General features: G+C 48.0%; 1 protein-coding gene across 2 annotated transcripts in view; it reads left to right on the top strand.

The window, feature by feature from the left end:
• The first annotated feature begins 294 nt into the window (after window positions 1–294).
• Window positions 295–12,767, top strand: part of TET1 (tet methylcytosine dioxygenase 1) — an 88,891-nt gene continuing 76,418 nt past the window's right edge. Inside the window, exons 1-3 of one of the 2 annotated variants that reach the window (XM_074874266.1) lie at window positions 295–556; window positions 684–803; window positions 2,087–2,165. The gene's annotated coding sequence lies outside the window, so the exon portion shown is untranslated. Of the gene's footprint in view, window positions 804–2,086; window positions 2,166–12,767 lie in introns of both variants that reach the window. The other variant, XM_074874267.1, reaches the window with a different exon arrangement.

Genomic DNA, 12,767 nt, shown 5'->3' with positions numbered 1-12,767 from the left:
CGGCGCCCCCGCCGCGGCGCAGGGGCGGAGCTCGGGGCGGCCCGCGCCCTCGCTGCGGTCCCGGCCGCGCCAAGCCATGGCCGCGGCCGCCGGGCCGCTCCGCTCCGCGCCGCGCCGGGCCGGGCCGCGGCGCCGGCGGATCGCGTCAGAGGCGGGGCGGGCCGGCCCCCCGCCGCACCGCCCGCAGCCGCCCCGCCGCCGGTGCTCGCCGTTCGCTTGGGCCGGAGCGGAGCGGCCCGCAGGCCGCAGCGGGGCGGGTGGCCGGGCGGGCAGCCGTGGGTAGCACCCCCGGCAGCTGCTCAGAAACGGTCGTCGGTGCCCTGCGCCAACAAACACAAACGCTTGGAGCTGTGGGTGCACGCAACCGAAACCTGAACAGCTTTACTTCGGCTATGCAGTAAAACGCATCGGGTTTCTTAAAGCATTCGAATAGCTACCTCAGCTTCGTGCCAGGACATCGACGTTTCTTTTGTCTACAATCATAGTTTCGTATCTAGCAAAACAATAGTATTTTTATTCATATTCAAGTTTCAAAATGCATCAGAACAGGAAGTAGGTACTGAAAAAAAGAAAAAGTTGATCTTCTGCAGAGTCAGAAAGGTCAAACCCAGTATCATCTCTGGAGCTGTCAACAGTTTTTGCAATTTTTTTTTTGTTTTCTGCGATGTCTTTGTTGAATACAGGTTGTAGGGCTTTCCAGGAGGCGTTCAGTTAAACTTCTGTCCTCAACTCTTGAAAAAAACCACACTCTGAATGCTGGTGCATGGCATAAGGAAGGAAAGCATACCTGATGCCAGACACTGGTGAGAAAGTTAATGCTGTCAGCTTTTCTCTGATTTCTGCAGTTATTCATATGTTTCTCATACAACTTTCGCCCCATACTTCTTGACCTGAGTTTCAAGTGTTCTATGTACACAAATCCCTTTTTTAAAAGTCAGTCTTTTAACATGAAGAAAACAGTCAAACAGATTGCAATGCTTGCATGAGTAAAATGAACCCATTTCCAAACAAATTTGCTGGAATGTTTTTTCTTCCCGCTTGTGTCAAACTGCCGTCAACAGAAATTACTCATTTTTTCCTTTAATAGGTTACATTCCTTAAATTAAGTTTGCTTCAGCATTGAGAAAACTTTATTTTGCTCTGTTTGATCATGATGTCATTTATATATTTGGGAAATGGCTGTTACAATACGCATTTTTTCCAATAATAAAAAAATACATAGCAAAGGTGGACAGATTTCTTCCAGAAAATATAAAGTCCTTTATAACAGACAACTCTCAAGCCTTTTTACATATTTTAATATACCTGGGAAATTCATAATTTTTATAGAAGTCACTCTGATGTTTAAGTGTCTAATGGAAATGCAACTGTTCTGTGAGTTATTGAAACAAGCTTTATAGTTACTGTTGATGTGGTTTTCCCCAGACGTTCTTTTGGGATTCTGCTCAGGAAAAGCCTCCCCCAGCACCACAGCAATCATACTGCTTTAGCAGCTCCAACTGCAGAAACTTAATTCATTTATTCATTTCACACAGAAAAGTGTTGCAACTACACTAACAGATGAAAATCATCTAGTTTCTAGAGTTTCACCAGTGACTAGAAAAATCTGATAACTGCATAAATGGACTGTTACTTCTTTTGGATACAGGCAAGATATTTCAGGAAGGTACTTTGTCAACCCTTGCAATTTAGGGAGGTGTACCCCATGAGTGCATACTGGTTAGGAAAGCAATAAGAATCTTGTATTACAAAATTAAACAGAACATCTCATAGACATATACTAACAAAAGAAAGAATTCATCAACAAGCTTTATGTGTATAGCTTTTTTTTTTTAAATACTTGCTGATATAAAATTCTCAGAAGCTAGTAAAGAAAGTAGAACTTCAGTAGTAGTTCATTATTTGCACCTTCAAATCTTAACATTCTCACTGCTGTCACTTCATCTTTTTACCTTGAAGTGTTTATGCCGTTTAGAGAATTCTTCTGGTGACTTCTCTTTTATGACCCATTCTTAAAAGTCATCAGCATTTTTAATGTCACTCAGGTTACACTCATGCCTGACACTATGTCATCCTCTTCTGGCAGATTGATGATAAACAGGGGAAGACATTAATGTTAGGATACACAAGAGTAGAGCTGCTAACCTGAAGAAAAATTCAAGCAGGTAAGTAGTTTTATCAACAGCTGTAATTTGTTTCTGAAATTTTTGTTGTTGAGGATGTTTGGTTTTGTAAATTATTTCAATTTTGTAAATTATTTCAAATATTTATCAATAGAAATAAGTCATCAAGTCTAAAGTTAGGTAAGCTGTTCTCATGGCAGCTGTTGCTGAAAAGATTATTTTCAATGCTCTTAAAATGCTGGTGTACATTTTGAGACAGTTGTACAAATTATGCTCAAGTGTCATGCCTCTGGGATGTAGGCATCAGAAAGATTTTTTTTCGCACTTTATACTTGCTTCGAGTCTTTATTGGTTAGTAATCTGAAGTGACATCTACCTAGTTGTCCATTTGCCTCAAAACATATCCAAACCCACTAGTACAGGACTTTACCCACATGAGACTCAGCAATTCAAAGAATTTTTTTTCTTCTTCTGCAACGGGAATTATGGCTTGCAGATACTCAAGCAAATCTCAATTCCTTGTCAATGTGGCATCTTAAGCTCTTTTTTCTCTGTCAGCAAGCAGATAGGACGGTGTTACTTCCTGAGGTGAGATGAGCTAGGAGCCAAGGGTGACCACAGCAGGGGTGGTATCCTCAGTGACAGGGCACAGTCCTGCAGCAGGACAGGCAGGGCTGGGTGCTGGGAACAGGCTCCATCAACAGTCACAGCACGGGCACAAAGCAGGTCTAGAGTCCATCCAGAGAAACAAGTGAGGAGCAACAGGAGATAAGGCCCAAAACAAAGCTAGAGACAAATCTGAGAGTCATCTACCAGCTAGGCCCAGACAAGAAACAAGGCCTAAGCCAGGACGCAAAGCAAGTATGCCTATAACAACCTGAGCTTGAGTGGAGCTCCTGGCCCCATGGGTGGAGGCCCCAGGCGAGGCTGGTCAGGGCCATTAATGCCTGTTGGCACCCTCAGGACCCTGACAGTTCCTAACCATAGCGTGGCAGTGAGGTCTGTAAGGAACGGAAATACTTGCCTCTCCAAAGTCATTGAGTCTGCAAATACAGTGGTGCCAAATTTCTCTAGCTAAGCAGGCCTCTTCCTTTCTTTTGGGTGCACGTCATGCCCTCTGGTATCACATGGCTTACTGCATATGTGCAGGAGACTTGAAGCATCCAAAAATGCCAGGCCAGTGCATGCAAAATTAGCCAAGTCTTTCCAGATGCAGTGTTTACCGGCCAGGCACAACACAATCATTCTGCACTCGAGGTTTATATTGTTCATGCACAATCATGCAGTGAAGTAAGAGCCAAGATTTCCAATCAAAAAAGAAACTGGGGGCAAACTGCTCTCCACCGCAGGTCAGGAACATCTGATAGGAAATATTTAGAATAAATGCAATGGGCCTGTATAATGGGCATCAGAAGATGAAATCATAGTCCCTTCTGGCCTTACTTCATGTAAAATGGTATTAACGCTTAAACTATCTGTGTTCAGCATGCTTACAAATGTTACTTTCAGTGCCAATCAGCCAGGTAGATACTATCTACAGAACCAGGGCCAAGAAAGACTAAATGAGGAAGTCATTGTCAAAACCACAATTAGAATTCAAGAGTTTCTGCATAAAACTCATGTTGTTCAAGACTTTTCCCTTTCAGATACTGCCAACTAACAACACTGTGGGTGATTTATCTGATCATCTGTGTTACAAATACAAAGGCATTAGCAGTGGTTGGCTCGTGCTCAGCTGGGTTCGCAGGCACAGCACCACATCGGTGCAGCGTATAGCATCCCAGGTCACGTCTGGTCTGGGAGCAGGCTGGTCACTTTGTCACACTGGAGTCTGAGCTAATAAATGTGAGGGAGGCTTTGCAAGGTAGGTGCTTTAATCCATGTTTTGTAACTTCACAAGGAGCCAGCTCTAATGTCTCAGTATCACATTTCCACTATGCGGGAAGCAGGGCTAGCCAAGATAGGCCTGGTTTGATCTAATCTTTCCCTTACAAAGCACCATAGGTATCTTTGCACTGTAACTCCGAGAGTTTTTGGTTTGTGGAGGGCTTAACTTGGGTTCAGCATCAGTGACACATCTAACCTTCCCTAGCCTGGACTGATGCCTGTTGCAGAGGTCTGATTCAGATGACTCTGCAGGACTGACTTAGGGACACCATACCTGAATAGTTCTGTTTACAGGGTCAGAGCCCTGTGGGCACTAATAGGCCTTAATGGACCTGACCAGCTGCACCTGGGGCCTCCACACACATCCTCTGCCCATGGGCCCAGGAGCTCTATTTAAGCTTAGCCCTGGCTGAACTTTGGCTCCTCTTGAGTTTGAGCCTAGCCTTGGTCCTGTTTAGTTGCTATGGACCCTGCTCAGTGCCTACTTGGATTGTGTCTAACTTTGCTTACCTGCTGGGTCCCCAGACCTGTGGATTGATTTCTTAGTTCAGCCTCAGACCTGTCTCATCTCCTGGAAGCTGATTTATTACCTGGATTCCTGGCTGAATGTGGATACCACCCCCTGGCCTCTCCTGTTTGCCCTCTCTGTGTATGGGGGGGGTTGGGTGCTGGCTAGTGAGGTCTTTGTACTGCTGGTTGTTGTGTGGGGCTCCCTGTCTCTCAGGGAGAAACTACCCCTCACAGCTCTGATATTTACCACAGATTCAAATTTTGCTGGAGCAATGTGCAGAGCAGAACTACTTATGGGTTTATGCATGGTATTCCTTGGTATTGTGTTGTCCAATTTTATTCATTCTGCAGGTATGTACCAATTTGCATGTTATTCTGGATAAAAACACAGGGATGGTGGCACTGTGTCAGACCAAAGGTCCACTGGCTCAAAACTTTACCCCTGGCAGTAGCCAGTAGCACATACACAGGGAAGAAGGCTTGAGTAGCATACACTCTTCCAGCTTCAAGTAATGTATAGCTAAAATAGTTTTGTGTTAAGTAGCTTTTGATTAAATTTTCTTCCATTACTTTTGCTTTAAAAAAATTTAACCTGTGAAGTTTTTAGCATCTACGTTGTGCTGTAGCAGCGAGTTCCATGGTTTGATAAGATGTTTCATGAAGAAATAGCTGTTGTGTTTGATAAACTGACTCGATATCCTCTACTTCAGAGAAACAGGGAGTGTTTGCTCTCTGATAACTCTTTCCGTGCTGCTCTTGTTTTTTCAATATAGTGGTTAGCATTTCACCCAGACTGCCTTCTTTCCAGGGTGAAAATATTGGTGTATTTAGCTGCTCCTTGTGCTTTTGGCCACCCTTGCTACATTTCTCTGTGCCTTTAAGTTCCACTTTCCACCTTTTAAGCAGACCAGAACTGCATGTTATATTCAAGATGTAAGCAGACAATAGATCTGGACTAAATAATGGTTAGCATAGTGATGTTTTGTTCTGTTCTCCCCTTCTATTGTAATGATTGCTAACACTCCACTTGAGCACACAGAAGAGTTTCACAGAAGTATCTGTCACAGTACCAGCATTGCAATTTTGAATGGTAGTAGCTAATTCAGAGGCCGCGATTTCCGTGTTTCCACCCATATGCCTCACTTTGCATTTCAGTGAAAGGGTTTCATCCACCATTTTGTTGCCCAGCCAGTCATTACTGTGAGATCTTTCTCCAAATGTTTATACTCAGCTTGTCTTGGTAGGCTGAGTATCTTAGTGTTGCCAGGAAAGAAGTCACCTGGTGCTACTCCCTTCCTAGGATATTTATTAGTGTTGAAAAAGACCATGAGCACATATGTCTGTGGCTGTGAAAATGAATAATTGTTAATTCTTATTTGTTTCCTGGCCTTTAGCATGTTTTTAAGGGAGCTGTGATTGTATGTGTTGGTGTTTGGGTGCTCCTGTTAACCTGCCTATGTTAACCAAGTCTTAGCCCTCCTTGCTTGTTGCTTTTCTCTGAGTTATTCATTCCTTGCTCTGCATTTTTTTCAAGCCCACAACTTACAACTTTATTACTGTCTTCCCAAGAAATATACTCTGCTATATGGGTGGCTCTATCATCAAGTTCCTTCTATGTACTTTTGCTGTGTGCTGCACTTGGAGAGCAATAGTTGTTTTACTTTTCAGATCATCTATTATTTTACCTTATAAAAATAGCTTGTGTTGCCTCTTCTTTTAGCATGGCAGGTCTTTGGAATGACAGAAGTCTTGATATCCAGCCCTCTAGAAAAGCAGTCTTCCCAGCAAACTGTCAGCTTGAGGAGGAGACGGTATGGTTACACCCAGCAAAGAGAACTCATGTGCATTGCTAAAATTACCTGCCACTGAGAGCTGATCAGGCAGATGTTCAGAATTCGGGTGTATGTGTTGTTGGTTTCACCTTGTTGCATCTGAAATGTCTGTGAGCTTGGTTAAGATTCCCAGACTGTATTCCTTTTCCACTGCAAGGAAATAAAGGGGAGGAATGAGGAGGATGGAGGTACAAATTGGTGACAGGCTACCTACCCACTGGCACTGAACTGCAGCGGTAAGGGTAAGCTGTGCACATCTGGGCCACTGCTGCTCCTTTCCCACATGTCAATTAAAATAGTTAGCAAAACGCTGGCATCTAAAGCATCTTTATGGAGTGGATGTGGACAGTACCGCTCTCTTGCATGCAGCAGAAAAGCCCCTCTGCGGGCTCACATTTGAATGGGCTCGTTCCCATTTGAATACTGCAACAGCTAGAGACTTAATAATAATGAAGCTTTTTTTAAAAAGTACTGCTAGGCTATGTTGCCTCATAGATCCCATTTGCAACATCTGTTTCCCAGTCCGCAGAGATGTTAGACTTGGTGGCCTGCTCTCCGCTCCGACAAAAGGTGGTAGCGGTGAAGAGTCGTGTGAGAAGGCTGGACAGACTCTTCCTCTTATATTTCGCTCACCCGCTTCCCTCTGGGAAGGAGCAGCAAATATCATCAGCGGCTCTTAATGGATGAGGTGGGGGATGGGAAGAGCAAGGCTCATTATTTCTTTTTTTTTTTTTCTTCGGGAGAGGGCAGCTCAGCAGCACTTCCTCTTCTCAACCAGCATCTTCCCCATCCTTCTGGGCGTGTTTGCTCCACTCGTGGGACGGCCGGGCCCGGGTGGACGCCGGTGTTTGAGGGTCCTCCTGGATGGCACGTGTGAGGGGAAGGGGCTTTGGCTCCCGGTGAGCCCGTCACCGCTGACCAGACTTTCCCTCTTCCAGCCTGAAAAAAAGAAAAAAAAAAAAAAAAGAGATGATTTCAGAGGGTGTCACCTCCGCTGCTGATCGGGAGGTACGCGGCGTCAAACCGCAGCCCCTGCGTGTAACGGAATGATTCGCCTTTTCTCTTATTATCGTCCTTTTCTTTATTTTGGTGGTTGTTAACCAACCCGCGGCGTTACCAGCCTGGCACGCCGCCTGGGGCTCTCGGGGGGCAGCCGACCCCCTCGCTGTCCCCGGGGCCGGCCCCGCCGCCGGGTCACCCCGCGGTGGGGGGGTTGGGGGGCGGGGGGGCGGCGGCGAATCCCGCTCCAGCCGCGGGGATCCAGGGCGCGTTTTGCCGCCTGCCGGGAGGGCTCGGTGCGGCGAGCGCCCCGCCGAGCCGCCCCCTCCCCGCTCCCTCCCGGAGGGTCCGGCCAGGGGCGACGCGCCGCCGCCGCCGCCCAGAGCACGTTTCGCGGCCCGGGGCTCCCTCTCCCGCGCCTGGGGCTCGTCGCGCCATGGGAGCCGCCCGCCCGCGGGGGCCCGGGCCCTGACCCGCGCCTCGCCCCGCTCCCAGCGCGGCCCGCCAAGCCATGCCAGCATCGCCCCTTCCCCAGCGCCGCAGCCCTGGTACGTGTGTGGGACGGGGCCCGGGCGGGGGGGCACGGGACCTCTGCTTTCGGACCCCCCTCCTCTTTTTATTTTTTTTTTTTTCTCCTTTCCCCCCCCCCCCATCCCTGCTTGGCTCGTTGCAAAGTTGAGCTAGGGTGGAGTGGAGGAGGAGGCGGCGGGGGGGGGGGTCAGCCCCGCGGTCGGGCTCGTAGCCCCGCGGGTCGGGCCGTTTGGAGGCGAGGAGGAAGGCAGGCAGGCGGGCAGGCTGGGTGGGGGGGTTATTCAAATGCAAAACGTAGTTTGTTGGCCGAAAGAGCGAAGAAGTCCGGTCTTCCTGGCTGGGCTGGAGCGTGTTTGCGCTGCAGCAGCCAGAGCCTGCCTGGAAAAACCCGCCAGGCGAGAGAAACTGCCTGCAGCCTTCGCGGAGGGCAGGCAACAATTAAAGGGACCCTGACCGGCAGCCGGGGCCCCCGGCCAGCCGGAAAAACCCCTCAGCCACCCCCACCTCCAAAAAAAAAAAAAAAACCAAACCACCACCCCAACCCGGGCGAGCGAGGGCCCCGCAGCAGCAGCAGCACCCCCGGAGGGTGCCGGGGGGGGAGCATCCCCGGGGGCGGCTCCCCGCCGGAGCAGCTGGCGCGTCCGGATGGGCGCTGCGGGTCCCCAGCGGTCCCGCCGGGGCCGGCCCCATTGTCTGCAGCCCCGGGCAGGGCTCCTGGGTTTGGGGGGGCACGGCCAGCGGCGGGGCCGGGCCACGAGGAGCCGCTGCCTCCCCCCTAGGCGGGCCCTGCCTGCCCCTTCCCCCCCCCCCCGCCGGGGTCCGCCTGCCTGCGCTAAAGGAGCCAGAGCCCGGCGGGGCTGCAGCCCCCGGGGTGCTCCTGGGCGGCGGGTGCCTCTCCAGCAGCTTTCGGAGCTGGGGGAGAAGAGGTGGTGGCCTTGTCGCGAGTGGAGGTTTGGCGCTGGCGGGGGTGGTCCCTGCCGTGCTCCTGGTGGAGCCCGGGGAGAGGGATTGCGGTTGGCCGAGCGGGGTGGGTGAGGAGAAAGGACCAGGCGGCGAGGCGGGACCGGGGAACCTCACAAAGGTGCCAGCGTTGGAGCACGCTGGCTTTGCAAAGACCAGGAGCAGCGGGAGGGAGTCCAAGGAGTCGCGCCTATCCTGCGCCTCGCCGGCCCTACCCCCAGCCAGCCCGTCCTGCGGCACCCCAAAGAGGTTTAAAGAGCAACGGTGTCCGCATCACTCGCACCTCGGCCTACGCAGCCGCAGCCCAACGTGCTGAGCTGCTGCTCCTTTAAGGAGGAGAGGGGAGCTGGCAAGTAGGCACCCAGGGCAGGGCGTGAGCCCACGGGTGTCAGCGCACACCCGCGAGTGGGGCCGGGAGAGGCGGCCCCTGCCCGGATCCGGCCGAAGAGCCCCCTTCCTAGAAGTGTTAGTGCAGTAACGGTGAAACCGGGGCAGAGATGCACTTGCAGCGTTAGATATTTAGATGTGACCGAGCAGACTTCTAGGGCAAAGGCGTCTCTTTAAATTTTAAAGCTAATGGAGAAACCTGTGAAAATAGTAAGAGTGAAAAAAAAAAAAAAAAATCTTCCAAATAGCAGCTCTTCCCAGCTGTGCTTAGTGCTGGTTTTAAGGTGCTCTTGTGGAGAGGCAGAAGGCCATTCCGTGCAGTAATCACCTTGTTTTCATTAGCGTCAGTCAACATGAATTAGGAGTAGAGATTGAATCCAGAAAACTTAGCGTTTATTGTTGGTCTGGGCAAAATTGGGCAGGTAGCCTGGCCGACCCTGACTGCAAAGGAGGAGAAGGCTGGTTTATACTTTTCAGAAGCAGTTTGTCCGGCAGCACAAGGAGGGGTTGGCGGTTGCTCTCGGGGTGAGGCTCAGCCCTTCTGGACAAGAGGGGTTGGTTGTGCTTGGAGGAGACAAGGACGGGCTGGGCTGCACAAAGCAGGTAATTAGGGAAGCATTCCAGGTGAGACACGAACCAAGGAACTTTCTGGTATTTATGGTTTCTGTAAGACCTAAGTCTTCACTGTGTAATAATTCAAAATCCCCACTGATAGAGTTTTATTATGGCTGGTGTGCTACCCGTGGTTGTTAAAGCTGGCCTAAGCATTTCCATCCTGCTTTCTGTTTTCAGTTACTTACATTTCAAAACACCTTTCAGGCTGAAATTTTCCAGGCTTAATCTTTGCCTGAAGGTTCTTCCCTCCACCTCCCCCTTCTTTTAATTGAGTTTAAGATAAGGTGATTCAGTTAGTGGGTTTTTTTTGGTTTTTTGGGTTTTTTTGTTGTTGTTAAGAAAAGGCAAAACCCCTGAAGAATTATACTAGCAAAAAAAAATGCAGTGTTTGAAACAGTATAAATGCAGAATTAGAGGGGCATGCGATTAGCTGAGGGATTTTGTTTGTTTTGCTTGCTTTTTTATGTTTTGTTGGAATGGGCTTTCATTTGGCGAACCTTTAGAAATTACTTGGTATCTTTTTACTTTTTAGCATTCCCCCTGTTAAGGTCAGTGTTTGACTGCACTGAACAGAGGTTAAAGCAAGCCCGTGCTCCTGCCTGAGCTGGAGGGAGGATCCTTGCACATGCGGCGTGAGTCTTCACAATGGATTTTTGGTGCCAGTTGTTTGTCTGAGGCTTAATCTGGTTTTGTGGTTTAAGCATGTGTGTGGTTCCTTGCCACGCTTTTTTCTTTTAATCGTTCTAAAAGAGTTTTCCCTAAATCAGGAGGGTACTTTTTTTGTGGTGTTTTTTTTATCTGTTTCACTCACTGTACAGGCTCCAAGGTGCATGAAGTCGTGACATTGCAAAATGCTAGACGTCGACGTCTCTTGCTGAATTCATTGAGAGTGCGTATTTCACAGCAGTCTTCAGCTCCCCATGCAGTGAAGGGAAGTAGGACATGGTGGCAGTCCCGCCTTATCCAGGCTTATCCTCCAAGCACAGAGGTGGCCTTCCGGGTCCAGCGAGCACAAAAATTTAGGCCTTGGTGCTTGGTCTGCTCAACATCTTCTTGTGTTATTGATGTCAGTGGGAAAAGGATTATGCTTTGAGCATACGCTTTTGTCTGTGAGAAACTGAGGTGGCATCCTGCAGTGCCTGTCCCAGATTTGCAGTTATGCTACTGGAAAGTGTTGACTTAAGTCGAGGTTTAATACGTGTGGATAAAATATGCCTGATTGCCTTCAGAGTACCATAATCCTGTAAAGTACACCCGAAAATTTGTACGTAGTAAAATGGAAAGCAGTATTCTTGAATGGCATGTGAGATTATAGAAACACCACTTGAACCAGGACTGCGGGAGGAGAGGTCTGGGGGGCTGCGGGGTGGTGTGTGAGGGGGGACCTTGGGGGTGCCTCTGCAGAGGGACCTTGGGGAGGCCTCTTTGCAAGACCGTGTATGAAATAACTCACGGTACTGAGAAGGCGGATGAGAAGTTTGATTTTTATTTCTTAACCGAAACCAAATGGGTACTCAAAGATTAAATAAGGGGGGAAAAGGGAAAATTACAGCTAATTCCCTCCTCCTAACCCATTTCCCTCGTTTTCATATACAAAGTGTTGTACAGAGCAATCTGTAGACTCAAGGAGTTAGGCAAGATTGAAAAGCAGGTTGACATTGGTGCAGCTGGGAAGAATATGCAGATGATATAACATAATCCTGAAAAGACAGTGGAAAAACCTTTTGCACCTGAGAGGAGGATCAGATTTTCTAATGCCTGTCTTACCTGGTGTCTCTTGCATCTTCCTCTAGAGCATTTGCTGCCAGAAGATGAGATGCTTTTCAATTTGAAGTTGTAGATCTGAGTTTGTGTGACAACTTCTAAGACAAATTGTGGCCTTTATTGCTTGGGAACAGAAAACACTATTATTAAGTGGCTTTTATGAAAGCTTCCATGTCTTACTTCCCCACCAGGTCAATCTCAAGTGACTTTTAAAAAGATACCTAAACACTGAAACAAAATGTATTTAATTAGTGCATCTGACTATAGTGAAACCAGGCTCAACTAGTCCTAGCTGTGTCATTTTCCCCCCCTCCATGCAGCTGTGTTTGTTCAGGGGTCACTTGCTCTCTTTCATAATGCCATAAAAAAAGCTGCCACCATTTTATGAGAACACATCTTTTAATCTCTTTTTTTATTCCCCGTCTTCCAATAAGAATCGAGTTATGGAACAGAATCTTGAGGGACACTACCTCTAAAAGGAAAACTTGCTCCATTTTTTTTATCCTTTTGTGTAAAGGGAAAGTAAATAAGAAAAGCAGGGAGGGTTTGGGGTTGTTTTTTGTTTTGGTTTGTTTTTTTCTGGAGGCATTCCAGCAGTATGGGGTTAAATTCCCCAATTACTTTGTAGGCAAAATTGTCATTATAACTGTTTGAAGTTTTGACCAAGACAGGACTAGAAGATTTAGCCCTTGATCAGCTTTTTAGCAGTATTTGTTGAGGATTATAGCAGTCAGTGGGATTGCTCCAGATTTATTACTGTGAATGAGCAAAACTTAAGCAACTGGTCTTAAAACCAGCTTTCAGCTTTGCACATGAATTAGAAGAGATAAGTCGGCTCAAGTAACAAACAGCTTCGGGATGCACTGTTATTATCTGGGGCAGTTCAATGCAAACCCTCCTGTACCTATTACCCACTTTACTTCATAGAGATGCCTGTCCTCTGCTCTCAGGGAGGGTATGGTAGGTCCCACCTGAGTTGGCTTTCAGAACAGAGCACTGAAGCAAGTTTGTTTCTCTCCAGGATGATGGAAAACTGCCAAGTTATTATATTGCCCCATGAGGTTTATGTTTAATAATCCTGCTAAGTCCACATAGATACTTTGGAAATACAACTAATTTCTTGCTATGAAATGTGACCAATGTGATACAGCCATTTGTT

This window comes from Strix uralensis, chromosome 7 (genome assembly GCF_047716275.1).
Source record: "Strix uralensis isolate ZFMK-TIS-50842 chromosome 7, bStrUra1, whole genome shotgun sequence".
NCBI lineage: Eukaryota > Metazoa > Chordata > Aves > Strigiformes > Strigidae > Strix > Strix uralensis.
The sequence above is the reverse complement of the archived record's forward strand: the minus strand, read 5'-3'. Positions and strand labels throughout refer to the sequence as shown.